Source organism: Bufo gargarizans, chromosome 1 (genome assembly GCF_014858855.1).
Source record: "Bufo gargarizans isolate SCDJY-AF-19 chromosome 1, ASM1485885v1, whole genome shotgun sequence".
NCBI classification, from domain to species: Eukaryota; Metazoa; Chordata; class Amphibia; order Anura; family Bufonidae; genus Bufo; species Bufo gargarizans.
The window spans coordinates 511,630,934-511,647,274 of NC_058080.1; positions in this window are offsets into that span (position 1 = coordinate 511,630,934).

Genomic DNA, 16,341 nt, shown 5'->3' on the forward strand with positions numbered 1-16,341 from the left:
AAAATCTCCCTTTGTAACGTCCTTGAATGGAACTGAGCCCAACGGACTGCTGGGATACAGGCCGTCATTAATCCTAATAGAGACATTGCTTTCCTGACCGACATCTCTGGGTTCTGCTGAGCCTTGCGGGCTTCGTTCTGGATCTTCCCTATCTTCTCTGCTGGTAGGAAAGTCCTTTGTTGTAGAGAATCTAACCGAAGCCCCAGAAATATTTGATTTGTGCTGGGTTCCAACCTTGATTTTTTGGAGTTGATCATCCACCCCAGCCTTTCCAGGATCTGAATTACTGTCTGGACTGATCTCTGACATATTTCCCGTGATCCCGCAATAATCAAGAGATCGTCCAAATAAGGAAGGAATAAGATGTTCTCTTTCCGAATGAAGGATGCTACCTCCGCCATTACCTTGGTAAAGGTTCTCGGGGCAGTTGCTAGGCCGAAAGGCATAGCCTGGAACTGAAGGTGTCTGATATTGGTACCCTCTGTCACTGCTACCCTTAGGAATCTTTGAAAAAGGGGATGCATCGGGATATGCAAGTATGCATCCTTTAGATCCACCACTGCCATAAAGCAGCCCTGGAACACCAAATGAATCGCAGATTTTATGGTCTCCATCTTGAACTTTTTTATTATTAGATGTTTGTTCAAATGCTTCAAATTTATAATTGTACGGTAAGATCCATCCGGTTTTTTGACTAAGAACAGTGTGGAATAGAAGCCTTTTCCCTGTTCTGTTTTTGGCACTGGGACTAACACCTTTTTCCCTATTAGCAGATCTACTTCTTCTGATAATCTCCTGGATTCCTTTGTCACTATAAATTTTTGAGGATGATGACCTAGAAACTGCAACCTTAAGCCCTCTGTTATGATGTTGCTCACCCACGCCCCTGCTACCTCTCTCCAGGCGGAGGGAAAGAACTTTAGTCTTCCCCCTACCTGCAATCTGGCGTCATTTCTTTGAAGGTTTATCCTTCTGGGAAGAAGAGGAACCTCCAAACATGAAACCTCTGTTCCCTGAACCCCTGGACCTGGGAAACTGATCTCTATCTCCCGGCTGTCTTCTCCCCTGAGATCTGGGGCCGTACTGAAAGGGACGTCTATAGGGCCGAAACTGGGAAAAAGAGGACTCCTGAGGCATTCTCTTTTTCCTATCAGCCGCCTTCTCCAGCAGGGTATCTAATTCAGGCCCGAATAAAAACTGTCCCTGACAGGGGATGCCACATAAGCGCTGCTTTGAGGCCATGTCGCCCCCCCTCCAGTTTTTTAGCCAAAGGGCCCTACGGGCGGAATTAGAGGTGGACGCAGACCTGGCTGCTAAACGAACTGCCTCCACCGAGGCGTCTGATAGGAAATCTACAGCCTTCTGAAGGGTCGGTAGAGAGTTTAAAATCTGGTCTCTGGGGCATTTATCCCTCAACTGACCTTCTAACCTCTCCAACCATAAAGCTAGGGATCTGGCAGTAACTGTCGCTGCAATGTTGGGCCTAAAGGAGGCAGTAGATGCTTCCCAAGTATTCCTTAGGCAAGAGTCGATTCTTTTGTCTAACGGGTCCTTCAAAAAACCCATGTCATCAAACGGCAATGAAGATTTCCTGGATACCTTGGAAATGGCCACGTCCAGCTTTGGCGCTTTATCCCATGAAGTGGAAGCCTCTTCCTCGAATGGGTATTTCCTTTTAAAATTTTTACTAACAAAGGCCTTCTTATCCGGCTTTTTCCACTCCCTTTCTATTAGGGCCGATATGCTTTTATGCAATGGAAAACATCTCCTCTTTTTTTCTCGCAATCCCTCAAAGACTGCATCTGCAACGGACCTATCCTCCCTGATATCCTCCAGCTCTAAAGTAGCCCTAATAGTTTTTAATAATTTCTCTGTATCCGACACTGGGAACATGAATTTTTTCTCCTGTTCCTCCTCCTCAAATGATGAATCGTCGGACCGGTCATCTCTATCTTCTTCGCTAACCGAATCCGGTTCTGAATCTGTTTTATCTACCACCTTCTTAGATCTCTTTGACGTCTTAAGGGATTCCTTAACTTCTGTTTTAATGAGACTCCTAATGTCTCGCATAAGGTTGGGGGATTCCTCCGCCAGAGTTTTTTCAATACAGTCCTGGCATAACCTTTTACTATATGACGAGGCCAGGGGACATCTACATAAAGCACACTCCTTGTTCTTTTTCTTAGATGCGGCTTTCTTAGCTGCCATCTATAACCAATAACAGAACAAGGTACACATCAGTGACTTCATAAAAATTCAGTGCCTTACCCCATAGGAAGCCTGTCCTATACCGGCTGCTTTTCTGGTTCCGTCTCCTCTGGTCTCTTCTCTTCCTCCATGATAACCCTGGAGGTATAGGGAATAGAAGGGTCAATACAGCACAGGGAACAGCACCTCTCTTCTGAGAGTTCCGCATGTTCCCTGGGAGCGCCTCCAAGATGCTGCCAACCTCTCACTGCAAGAAAAAAAAAAGGGGAGTCTGGCCGAATTCTGGTCCTCCTCTGTCCAGCCGAGAGCACAGCTACCCTCCAACTGATCGCCGCTGTGTTCCGATCTGTTGGAACGCAAAACGCTTCCTATATCCGGCCCGGAACCGGAAGTCGCGTCAGTGGAACGCACGTCATAATCGACGTCATTCCTGCGACTTCCGGTTTGGCGCTCCAACACGCTCCACTGCCGGCGTCTGCCCGCAGTCCCCGCTGGGTGCGCGTCAGGGATGTCCGCCCTCTGGCATGTTCCCCCTCGCCGCCTGCCTCGCAGCCACACTCGGGCCTCTCCTTTGAGGGACCGGTGTCTTCAGCCCCTAGGAGCAGCAGCTGGCCTGGACCAACTCCCGTCCCTCAGCAACGAACCGGTAAGGGCTGGCGTGACCCATGGCTCTCTAGGCTTTCCTAGGATTTCCAAGCCATGGGTCCCTGCAAGAAAATACTACAAGTCTCCTGCCTCCAGGGACAGGAAACCTCACTGAGGTGGGAGAGCGGCTCCACCTTTTTATGCTACAGGTTTCCTGTCCATGGAGGCGGAGCCATCTCTCAGTGGTGCTGTCGTGGGGGAGGGGAAAAAAGCCCCTACCAGACAAACAAAACAGACAACAATCAACAGTATGGGACCCACGGGGTGAGTCACCATCGTACGAGTCCGCTGGCAATTATACAGAGATGCGGAGCCGAACGACAAAGCAACACTATATGCAGTCTTTTGGCAGGATGCCACAGACTAATAAAGATGCCAAGAGGCAAATAAAAGGGTGGATCTTACCGGTGGTGCCAGTCGGGACCTTGTAGTCCAAAACCCTGGAGGATGAGGGGCTTCTCGGATCCGAAAAACACATCCTCTTTTCAATGTCACCTGGTGCCAGGGGCTGCAGGGAGAATCTATCCCTGTTTTTGCCCTACTTGGCCTGTAAATCCCTAGGTGCCTCCTAACACGGGGTCCTATCCCCGCAAGGGGTGGCCTCGTCCGGAACCTAACCCTAATAAATGAACCCTAAATGGCCCTATAGGGACAGCACTATTGGCCCCAAGGGTGATAGTAGCTAATAGGGTGAAAAATAATCTAAGTCCTGATGGATTTATTCTAAGTCCCTACGCGTTTCATCTAATGAAGAATAAATCAAAACTATAAAGAGTACCTCCACATCACAAGGATAGAATAGAGACCCCCTGACTCATCAGGGGACAGGGGTCATGGGTGGAGGATGAGGTCTATACCCTTAACCTATTGTGATGGATAATGGGAGAGGGTAAGCCAAAAAAGATTGCGCAGACCTGACTAGACCAGTGTGGTCCCAAATCAGTCCGGATACCTGTGGATGATGTAATAACAGAACAAAACCCATTCAGATATTGAACCCACCAAAAGATAATATACTTGTGGCATAAGGATAAAGAGGTGTACTTACTATTAAGGTCATGGAAGCCGTGTGGCCAGTGCCATGGGAAGCGGGAGTGTGGTTTGACGCCCGCCTGTTGTATCGGCGTCTGTCTGCGCTACTAAAGGCGCCAGTAAGTTTAAATGGAAGGGGGTGTCATGTAGTGCGCCTGCGCGAGGAGTGCGGCCGCCGTCATGTGACTAAACATGTGCCAGCTGATCCGCCTCCTACCCGGCGCATGCGCACATATGAAATGTGCCGCTCGGCTGCCGCAGCAGCTGTGACGTAATGGTAAGCGTCACTGTCGGGGAGGTACTACCAGCCCGGGCGCGGCGTCGGCTGTATAGTAGAAGGTGGGAGGAGTGGCCGGATGGTGCGGGCGACTCCTACTACTACACCTATGTGTGTTGGTGGTGATTGAAGAAATCACCTTCAACGTGGGACCTAAGGGGGGGGGGGGGCATTAAGCGACAGGCATTCCCTCTAGGACCCAGACCGGGTCTAGTGGCCACCTGAAGCATAAGGACAATTAGGACAAGATGAACGGCACCGTGAAATGGTGTCGTCATCTGAACGATTTTAATCAACCAAGGTGTAGTGATCACGTTAGAACAGGTGAGCATCTACACACTCTAAATAAAATGAGTGATTAGGAGACATAATAGTATTGGTGGCACTATTGAGTGCTTGAATGCGTGGACAGTGCGCTCAAGGGACCGTCAGACATTTACTGTCCTAATGATACGGTCAGGAAACCCCTGCTGTTAACAGACAGTAGCGTACATATACGTTTGCATGTATACATATATGTGTAGGGGACTGGGGATGGTCACAAGAAGCACCCAAATTGTAACTGGTCATTCAATCCATTGGGGTTGGTGGTATTCAACTTGAATATCCACCAACACTCCCTTTGGAGGATCTTCTTGTCCCAGTTTCCTCCACGTGGTGGCTTTCTAATGGCTTCCAACCCTACAAACGTGACACCTGACGACCGTCCATCGTGCACAGATTGGATGTGTCTAGCTACTGGGGTGTCCCTATTGTTACGTATGTCACCTAGGTGCTCACCTATACGTACCCGTAGTTCCCTACGGGTTTTGCCGACATACCTGATGCCGCATTCACAGGTGAGTAGATAAACAACTCCTGCGGTCCGGCAGTTGATAAAATCTCGTATATGGTGAATGGGATCCGTGGGACCAACCGCAACCGTTTTTCCCTGGGTGACATACTTACAGAAACTGCACCACCCACATTTGAAACAGCCATTCATAGGTTTGTCCAGCCACGTCTTCTTTTTAGGGGGTTATAGTGGCTGTGCACGAATTGGTCCCTCAAGTTGGTTCCTCTCCTGAAGGTTACTGATGGATAGGGACTCACAACATCTGTCAGGTCCGGATCCATCAGGAGGGTGTCCCAATTGTGTGCTAAGATCTCCTTGATCTGTCTAGCCGCAGAATCAAATGTGCCAATGATCCGTAGCTTTTTTTGTTGTTGTGGATCAGATTAGATGAAACGCGTAGGGACTTAGAATAAATCCATCAGGACTTAGATTATTTTTCACCCTATTAGCTACTATCACCCTTGGGGCCAATAGTGCTGTCCCTATAGGGCCATTTAGGGTTCATTTATTAGGGTTAGGTTCCGGACGAGGCCACCCCTTGCGGGGATAGGACCCCGTGTTAGGAGGCACCTAGGGATTTACAGGCCAAGTAGGGCAAAAACAGGGATAGATTCTCCCTGCAGCCCCTGGCACCAGGTGAAATTGAAAAGAGGACGTGTTTTTCGGATCCGAGAAGCCCCTCATCCTCCAGGGTTTTGGACTACAAGGTCCCGACTGGCACCACCGGTAAGATCCACCCTTTTATTTGCCTCTTGGCATCTTTATTAGTCTGTGGCATCCTGCCAAAAGACTGCATATAGTGTTGCTTTGTCGTTCGGCTCCGCATCTCTGTATAATTGCCAGCGGACTCGTACGATGGTGACTCACCCCCGTGGGTCCCATACTGTTGATTGTTGTCTGTTTTGTTTGTCTGGTAGGGGCTTTTTCTTAAAACAGTCCAAATAAACTTTAAGTTTTAATTGTATCACAGGCAGAGCTTATTGTGTTTTGGTAATTGTATTTTGTTGATTGCGTCAAAGAAAATGCCCATTATATTTTGTTGATTGCGTTACAGACAGAGGGAAGGGGGTTTTCAATACTGTAAATGCATGTGATTGGCTAATATATAAACTGTCACAGTCTTCTACAAGGTCCCCAGGGGGAGTGTCCCTTGCTAGGAGACCTGCATAAAAGACTGAAAAATAACCTATTGAAGAGTTCATGTTTTACATTCAACATAGAGCCTCGTCTCATGTGTGTGGGGATTGCTATACACTATATACTCCCCTGACTATAACTCCTAGCTCTTGTAAAAGCTGTTCTTGTTCCTTTTTCCTGTGGTGGTTACGGTGTCGAGTGGAGTGCTTGGAGCCCTCGGGAAGCACTAGGAGCATCCATCAACGGAGGTCCCCAGTCGGGATGGCAGGAGATACGTTACACCTATAAAACCCTGATCCTGCGTGGTCTCTGTCATTGTCCTGTGAGCTGAGCATAGGGAGAGACATGGCAAGCGCTCATGTGTTAGGGACAGTGTTTCCATGTTTGATCCATCTGTTATGTTCGGCCATCTGGTCTTCACCCTAATAATTTTAAAAGCAAAATACCACTAGTTTCATAGTAGGGAGGGATCTCAGACCTTTGAGAAGGAGCCACATGGGATTATAGTCATCCCTGTTGTGGATCTCTCAATTTTTTTTTGCTTTGAGGAAGGTTTTTCCGCCTCAATGCTGTGTACCATCTTTGGTACAATCACACAGGAGGACAAGAGTTGCTGCATATATGCTCCAGCTTCCCTGATCCCTGCTGGTGGGAGCCGGAGAATGGCATTACCGCCTGTTGCAGACATTAGTGCCAGGCATCTGCTCTTTAAAACAGACATCCGCCGCCCATAGCACCCGCTGCACGTGCCAGTGGACACCATTTTTAAATGCCTGACTACTGAAATAAATTTACTGTCAGCGGCCAGGAAAGGGTTAACTTCCATGCTTTCACACTGAGATTGGCAACCAAGTGGGAAGAATATAATTAGGCAGAATGGTCTAGGTATACCTGATTTATAACCTGGACTTCTAAGGACTGGAACAGTATCATCTTTAGTAAGCATTCATGTGACCAGCTGGGAAGAAACCTTCGTCAACTTGAGTGTGCAGGATCTACAGGCTCAGCTGCAATATATGTGGGCAAATGTGCCACAGAATACAATACAGTATGCTCCATGCCCAACTGTATCTCATCCAGGCTAGATGTGGCCCAACAAGGTACTATAGCATCTATTCAACTGTACAATTTTCCTTAATAAACTTATACTTTCGCTCTAATAAACACCTATAATGTATAAACATGTGCCTGAAACCCCTTTGACTATGTCATGATTTCCTGTTTTTTGGAAGCAGCTTCATGGAGCCATAAATGCAAAGAACAGGAGATGACCTCATTGACTTTTATGGAAGGGTTTTCTAGGCATGCTTTGTGACTTGTGCAGAGGTCAGGAGGGATCAGATAAGCTATGGCCATCTCCTATACTGAATAGTTGCTCTTGTATTGTCTATATATAGGTATTATCTGGCATTCTAGTCCTGATTGTGATGATAATTAGATGACTGCTGAAAAGAGATCTACACAGAACATGAAGTCTTGACATATTCTTAGGCCTAGTGATCAATGCAAAAATGTCAGGATAAGGGATGAGCGAATCGACTTCGGATGTGTCAGGATATTAGAATTAATTTTAAACACAGATTGTAGCTCATTTTCTGATGATACATTCCCGATACTGTTCCTTTTTTTTTGGTAGATTTTAAATATATTATATGTATATATATATATATATATATATATATATACATATAAGCAAAAAAACGGAACAGCACCTCCTGAGACAAATCGCAGGTGCAAGCTACCCGGCAATAATACAGCAAACAAATAAAGTAGCAGCACACCACTAAATGCACTAAGACTGAGTATACAGGTGAATATGTGAACAGGGTCAAATACATGACGCCAATATTTACTGCAAATGCAGTGAAGAAGCTCTTAGCGCATATTATTGATCAAAAATATGTCGGGCCCACCTACCAGACGACAAGGTAGCTTCTTATCAGGTGTGTATTATTGCCGGGTAGCTTGCACCTGCGATTTGTCTCAGGAGGTGCTGTTCCGTTTTTTTGCTTATATGTATATTATAGAGGACCAGGCATCCTCTTTGGAACTTAGCACTCCCCGCCCATCCCCCAGCCCTTGGTGTTTTTAAATCAGAGTGAAAATGGAGCTGGACCCTCCATGTTAGAGTAGGTCCCACCTGATAAGAAGCTACCTTGTTGACTGGTAGGTGGGCCCGACATATTTTTGATCAATAATATGCGCTAAGAGCTTCTTCACTGCATTTGCAGTAAATATTGGCGTCATGTATTTGACCCTGTTCACACATTCACCTGTATAATCAGTCTTAGTGCATTTAGTGGTGTGCTGCTACTTTATTTGTTTGCTATATATATATATATATATATATATATACACACACACACACACATACATACACACAAACACATACAAAAGCCTCATTGAGTAGGCCGAAACGTTGCCTGGGAAATAACATCACTTTTTCACTTGAATTTGGAGTGCTGCCTTGTTTTTGTCCTTCTGCTAGTCTCTTATATAATAAATATGAGTTTCTGTCTGTCTGCCAGGACGTTCTTTATGCGCAACCAAACAACTGTACCGATCGTCACCAAATTTGGCACACAGGTACATCAGGTGTCCGGGAAGGTTTTAGACCGGTTCTCAGTTCTCTAGGATGTACCGTTCCTGAGATATTCCCAAAATATGACTTGCATTAGCCAAAAGAAGCCAGCAAGCCTTTCACTTAAATCCGAACTGTCATACTGCCATTTACACGGTCACATGTCCTTTATTAGCCAATAGTAGCTCACAGGTTCTAATCCAGGTTGCCATAACAACAGATCACAGGTTTTAGCAGTTCGCAGGTCCTTAAATATTCAGTCATATGACGTATGATGGCACAACTACACTGCTACATGCATGAGGGGCAGGGGCCACTATTAAACAGATGGGCACTGTGAAGGTCACTGTTAAAGGGGTGGTCAATGCTAAAGGGGCGGTCACTGTGGCGGTCACTGTTAAAGGGGCGGACACTATAAAAAAGACAGGCAATGTGGAGGTCACTGTTAAAGGGATGGACACTGTGGAGGTAACTATTAAAGGGGCAGGCACTGTGGAGGCCACTGTTAAAGTCACTGTTAAAGGGGAGGGACATGTAGAGGTTACTGTTAAAGGGGCAGGCACTGTGGAGGTCACTGTTAAAGGAGAAGCCACTATGAAGGTCACTGTTAAAGGGGTGATCAATGTTAAAGGGGCGGGCACTATGGAGGTTACTGTTAAAGGGGTGGTCAATGTTAAAAGGACGCCCACTGTGGAGGTCACTGTTAAAGGGGAGGGCCATGTGGAGATCACTGTTAAAGGGGCAGGCACTGTGGAGGTCACTGTTAAAGGGGCAGGCACTGTGGAGGTCACTGTTAAAGGGGCGGGCACTGTGGAAGTCACTGATAAAGGGGCAGGCACTATAAAGGTCACTGGTTAAGGGGTGCTGAGTGTTAAAGGGGCGGGCATTGTGGAGGTTACTAGTAAAGGGGCGGGCACTGTGGAGGTCACTGTTAAAGGGGCAGGAACTATGGAGGTCACTGTTAAAGAGACGGGCACTGTGGAAGTCACTGTTAAAGGGGCAGGGACTATAAAGGTCACTGTTAAAAAGGGGGGCAGTGGTAAAGGGGCAGGCATTGTTGAGGTTACTGTTAAAGGGGCGGGCACTATGGAGGTCACTGTTAACCACCTCCGGACCGCCTAACGCAGATGTGCGGTCCGGAGGTGGCAGCGCTGCGCACAGTCACGCATATACGCGTCATCTCGCGAGACGCGAGATGACGCGACTATGCGCGCGCGCATGCGCAGTTCGCGCCGGCATTTCGCACAGAAGTATTTCGTCAGGACCTGCCAGCCAGCGATCATTGGCTGGCAGGTTGCTGATTTTTTAAAAATCCAATCAAAGTGCCAGATAGCAGATCATATTAGTAAATATGATCTGTTATATGGCTGCCTGCTCCTCTGCTGGTTCTTTTCGTCGGTTGGATCCAGCAGAGGAGCAGGCTTCACAGTGAGTACACCAAACACTACACTATAGCCCCTGATCACCCCCCTGAACCCCAATTAACCCTTTGATCACCCCTGTCAATCACAAGTGAAAAGAAAAAAGTGATCAGTGCAAACTGTCACTTTTTTTTTTCACTGGTATTGACCGTTAGGTTTTAGGATAGTTTAGGTCCCTTGGTTAGGTAGTTAGCGATCAGTTAGCGCCCAGCCCACTGCACCGCAGTCCGTTATTCGCTGATTAGCGTATCGCTAATCAGCTTTTGTACTTTTATAGTATCTGTAAGTGATCAAAACTGATCACGGTCAGATCTATAATTGTATTAGTGTCACTTTAGTTCTCCCTCCACCCAAAACGCAGTGTTTGCCCGATCAGGCCTGATCGGTCGCCCACACGTGCGTTCGCCCACACCCGCCCCACCGCAGTGACAAAAAAAAAAATTTTTTTTTGATCACTGCACATTCACTTTACACGCACTGCGGCGATAAAAAAATCAGTTTTGATATTTTTTATCAACCGCAGCGGCCTCCGGTACTTCGCTAGCCTCCCCTTTGTAAGACAGGCTTGCTTTTTTTTTCTTGGGTAGTCTCAGGGAATACCCCTAAATTTAGTTGCCCACATGTCTAACAGGGGGTATTCCTCTGAAGAGGCCTACAGGCTTCTGACCCAGTCGGATGAGGAGTGGGAACCCTCATCTGATGAATCCAGCGGGTCAGAATACGAACCTGTAGAAAGCAGTGGCTCTCTGACCCAAAGTTCGGACGAGGAGGCTGAGGTCCCTGATACCACCAGGCGTACCCGGCCCCGTGTCGCTAGACCGCAGGTTGCGCAGGATCCGCTTCAAGAGCAGCAGAGTGGGGCTGGTGCTGTCGGATTACGTGGTGAGGCATACACCAGCAGCCCAGCCCTCCCTGGACCTAGTACCAGCACTGCCGTACAACCTGGTGAAGTAGTGAGCACCAGAAGGGCAGTTGAAGCTGGTACGGTGGCACGTGCAGTAGTGACCCCATCGCAGCCACCGCAAAGACGTGCCCGTAGAGCCCCTAGAATCCCAGAGGTGCTGGCAAACCCTGATTGGCAGTCCCCAACTTCAGCCGCACCTGTAGTTTTCCCTTTCACTGCCCAGTCTGGAGTTCGGGTTGAGACGGCTCAGATCGGTTCGGCCCTGGGATTTTTTGAGCTGTTCTTGACTGCGGAGCTTTTAGACATAGTTGTGGCCGAAACAAACAGGTATGCCACACAATTTATCACCGCTAACCCGGGAAGCTTTTATGCCCAGCCTTTCCGGTGGAAACCAGTCCAAGTTTCCGAACTTAAAACTTTTCTGGGCCTCCTCCTCAACATGGGCCTGACAAAAAAGCATGAATTGCGGTCATATTGGTCCACGAACCCGATTCATCACATGCCCATGTTCTCTGCTGCTATGTCCAGGACACGTTTTGAGGCCATCCTGCGGTTCCTGCACTTTAGTGACAACACCGCCTCCCGTCCCAGGGGCCACCCTGCTTTTGACCGGCTCCACAAAATTCGGCCCCTCATAGACCATTTCAACCTGAAATTTGCAGATATTTATACCCCAGAGCAAAACATCTGCATAGACGAGTCCCTGATACATTTTACCGGGCGCCTTGGCTTCAAACAATACATCCCAAGCAAGCGCGCCCGGTATGGGGTCAAATTGTATAAGCTCTGTGAAAGGGCCACAGGCTATACCCACAAATTTCGGGTCTATGAGGGAAAAGATCAGACCCTGGAGCCGGTCGGTTGCCCTGACTACCTGGGGAGCAGTGGGAAGACAGTTTGGGACTTGGTGTCACCCTTATTCGGCAAGGGGTACCATCTTTATGTGGACAATTTCTACACAAGTGTGGCCCTCTTTAGGCATTTGTTTCTAGAACGGATTGGCGCCTGTGGTACCGCGCGAACTAGTCGCGCGGGCTTCCCCCAACGGCTCGTTACCACCCGTCTTGCAAGGGGGCAGAGGGCCGCACTGTGTAACGAAGAACTGCTCGCGGTGAAATGGCGAGACAAGAGTGACGTTTACATGCTCTCCTCCATTCACGCAGACACGACAATACAAATTGAGCGAGCAACCCGTGTCATTGAAAAGCCCCTCTCAGTCCACGACTATGACCTCCACATGGGAGGGGTGGACTTCAATGACCAGATGTTGTCTCCGTATTTAGTTTCCCGACGCACCAGACGCTGGTATAAGAAGGTGTCTGTATATTTAATTCAATTGGCTCTGTACAATAGTTTTGTTCTCTACAGTAAGGCTGGGAGAACTGGATCCTTCCTCAAATTTCAGGAAGAGATCATCGAGAACCTCCTGTATCCAGGAGGTTCCGTGGCCCCATCCACCAGTGTAGTTAGCCGTCTACACGAGCGACATTTCCCCAATGTCGTTCCTGGTACCTCAACCCAACAGTCACCCCGAAAAAGATGTCGTGTCTGTAGCAGGAGTGGAATAAGGCGTGACACCCGCTATTTCTGTCCTGACTGTCCGGACCACCCTGCCCTATGCTTTGGAGAGTGTTTCCGGAAGTACCACACACAGGTACACCTAGCATAGGGATCATCTCACCAGGACAGGCACACAGGGCTATTAGGGCCCATTCACTCACTGCTGCTGCAAACGTCTCCTTTCACATGGGACAAAGTGCATAACGCACTTCGCCACATCTTTGGGCGATTTGCGCTTTGCACATTGACCCATGGGGAAGGAGAGGTTTGTTCTATAAAGGTAAAAAAAAAAAAAAAAAAAACACCAGTAAGCAAAAGGTTAATGTTCAGTTAAAAAAGTTAAAGTTTATATGTTATGTTGCAAAGTTAATAAAATTATTGCGTTGTGGCCTGTTTTTTTTTTTTTTTTTTTTACCTTCCAGGTGGACCAACCGATCGACCAGCTGCAGCACCGATGTGCATTCTGACAGAAGCATTGCGCTGCTGTCAGATTACACGCAAGTCGGTGTATGCGGCGCTGCAAGACGGGATTTTCTCCTCTGCAGTGACAGATACGTTTGCCGAGGCATACGAGCTGAGGAGGAGGCGGCGTTCCTATGCTTTGGCAAACACTTTGTATATATATATATAAAAAAAATAAAAAATCCCGGCAATGATTTATTCATCCACATCGATTGATGCGAATGGAGAAATCTGGTTTGCCAGGGCATACGAGCTAAGTGGGTATGGATGTTGGGCGGAGCTCCTATGTCCTGGCAGACGCCTTTCCCCTCCATTTTTTTTTTTTGGCAGAGATTTTTTCATCCACATTGATCGATGCGAATGAAGAAATCTGTGCCGTTCATTTTTTTCTTTCAGCCCAGAGGCTGAACGGAAAAAAAATCTCATTACCTGTATGCTCAATATAAGGAGAATAGCAGAAACTCCTAATGCTGGCCATACATGTAATGATTGCGGAGACCCTCAAATGCCAGGGCAGTACAAACACCCCACAACTGACCCCATTTTGGAAAGAAGACACCCCAAGGTATTTGCTGAGGGGCATATTGAGTCCATGAAAGATTTAAATTTTTGTCCTAAGTTAGCGGAAAGTGAGACTTTGTGAGAAAAAATAATAATAATCAATTTCCGCTAACTTATGCAGTTATGGGGTGTCTTCTTTCCAAAGTGGGGTCACATGTGGGCTATTTATACTGCCCTGGCTTTTTAGGGGCCCTAAAGCGTGAGAAGAAGTCTGGGATCCAAATGTCTAAAAATGCCCTCCTAAAAGGAATTTGGGCCCCTTTGCGCATCTAGGCTGCAAAAAAGTGTCACACATCTGGTATCGCCGTACTCAGGAGAAGTTGGGGAATGTGTTTTGGGGTGTCATTTTACATATACCCATGCTGGGTGAGAAAAATATCTTGGTCAAATGCCAACTTTGTATAAAAAAATGGGAAAAGTTGTCTTTTGCCAAGATATTTCTCTCACCCAGCATGGGTATATGTAAAATGACACCCCAAAACACATTCCCCAACTTCTCCTGAGTACGGCGATACCAGATGTGTGACACTTTTTTGATGCCAAGGTGGGCAAAGGGGCACATATTCCAAAGTGCACCTTTCGGATTTCGCAGGCCATTTTTTACAGATTTTGATTGCAAAGTACTTCTCACACATATGGGCCCCTAAATTGCCAGGGCAGTATAACTACGCCACAAGTGACCCCATTTTGGAAAGAAGACACCCCAAGGTATTCCGTGAGGGGCATGGCGAGTTCCTAGAATTTTTTATTTTTGGTCGCAAGTTAGTGGAATATGAGACTTTGTAAGGAAAAAAGAGAAAAAAAAAAAATCATCATTTTCCGCTAACTTGTGACAAAAAATAAAAAATTCTAGGAACTCGCCGTGCCCCTCACGGAATACCTTGGGGTGTCTTCTTTCCAAAATGGGGTCACTTGTGGCGTAGTTATACTGCCCTGGCAATTTAGGGGCCCATATGTGTGAGAAGTACTTTGCAATCAAAATCTGTAAAAAATGGCCTGCGAAATCCGAAAGGTGCACTTTGGAATATGTGCCCCTTTGCCCACCTTGGCATCAAAAAAGTGTCACACATCTGGTATCGCCGTACTCAGGAGAAGTTGGGGAATGTGTTTTGGGGTGTCATTTTACATATACCCATGCTGGGTGAGAGAAATATCTTGGCAAAAGACAACTTTTCCCATTTTTTTATACAAAGTTGGCATTTGACCAAGATATTTTTCTCACCCAGCATGGGTATATGTAAAATGACACCCCAAAACACATTCCCCAACTTCTCCTGAGTACGGCGATACCAGATGTGTCACACTTTTTTGCTGCCAAGGTGGGCAAAGGGGCACATATTCCAAAGTGCACCTTTCGGATTTCACCGGTCATTTTTTACACATTTTGATTGCAAAGTTCTTCTCACACATTTGGGCCCCTAAATTGCCAGGGCAGTATAACTACCCCACAAGTGACCCCATTTTGGAAAGAAGACACCCCAAGGTATTCTGTGAGGGGCATGGTGAGTTCCTAGAATTTTTTATTTTTTGTCGCAAGTTAGTGGAATATGAGACTTTGTAAGAAAAAAAATAAAAATAAAAATCATCATCATTTTCCGCTAACTTGTGACAAAAAATAAAAAGTTCTATGAACTCACTATGCCCATCAGTGAATACCTTAGGGTGTCTACTTTCCGAAATGGGGTCATTTGTGGGTTTTTTCTACTGTTTGGGCATTGTAGAACCTCAGGAATCATGACAGGTGCTCAGAAAGTCAGAGCTGTTTCAAAAAGCGGAAATTCACATTTTTGTACCATAGTTTGTAAATGCTATAACTTTTACCCAAACCATTTTTTTTTTTTTGCCCAAACATTTTTTTTTTATCAAAGACATGTAGAACAATAAATTTGGCGAAAAATGTATATATGGATGTCGTTTTTTTTGCAAAATTTTACAGCTGAAAGTGAAAAATGTCATTTTTTTGCAAAAAAATCGTTACATTTTGATTAATAACAAAAAAAGTAAAAATGTCAGCAGCAATGAAATACCACCAAATGAAAGCTCCATTAGTGAGAAGAAAAGGAGGTAAAATTCATTTGGGTGGTAAGTTGCATGACCGAGCGATAAACGGTGAAAGGAGTGTAGTGCCGAAGTGTAAAAAGTGCTCTGGTCATGAAGGGGGTTTCACCTAGCGGGGCTGAAGTGGTTAAAGAGGCAGTCACTGTGCAGGTCACTGTTATTGATGCGGTTATTGTTAAAGGGGTGGGCATTGTGGAGGTCACTGTTAAAGGGGCGGGCACTGTGGAGGTCAATGTTAAAGGGGCAGGCACTGTGGAGGTCACTGTTAAAGGGACGGGCATTGTGGCGGTCACTGTTAAAGGGGCGTGTACTGTAGAGGTCACTGTTATGGGGAATACTGTTGATATCTTTTTACGACACACAGAAACAAAGGATTAAATAGATTAAATATACCCGTGCAAAGCCTGGTCCTTCTGCTAGTCTGTTATCTCTTATATTATAAAAATGAGTTTCTGTCAGTATAGACGTCTGTCTGGACGTTCTTTATGGGTGACCAAACAACTAGACCTATCTTCACAAAATTTGGCACACAGTTACATTAGGTGTCCGGAAAGCTTTTAGACTGGGTCTCAGCATTCTAGGATGTACCGTTCCTGAGATTTTCTCCAAAAATGACCTGCATTAGACAATACAAGCCCTCAACTGCCATACACAGGGTCA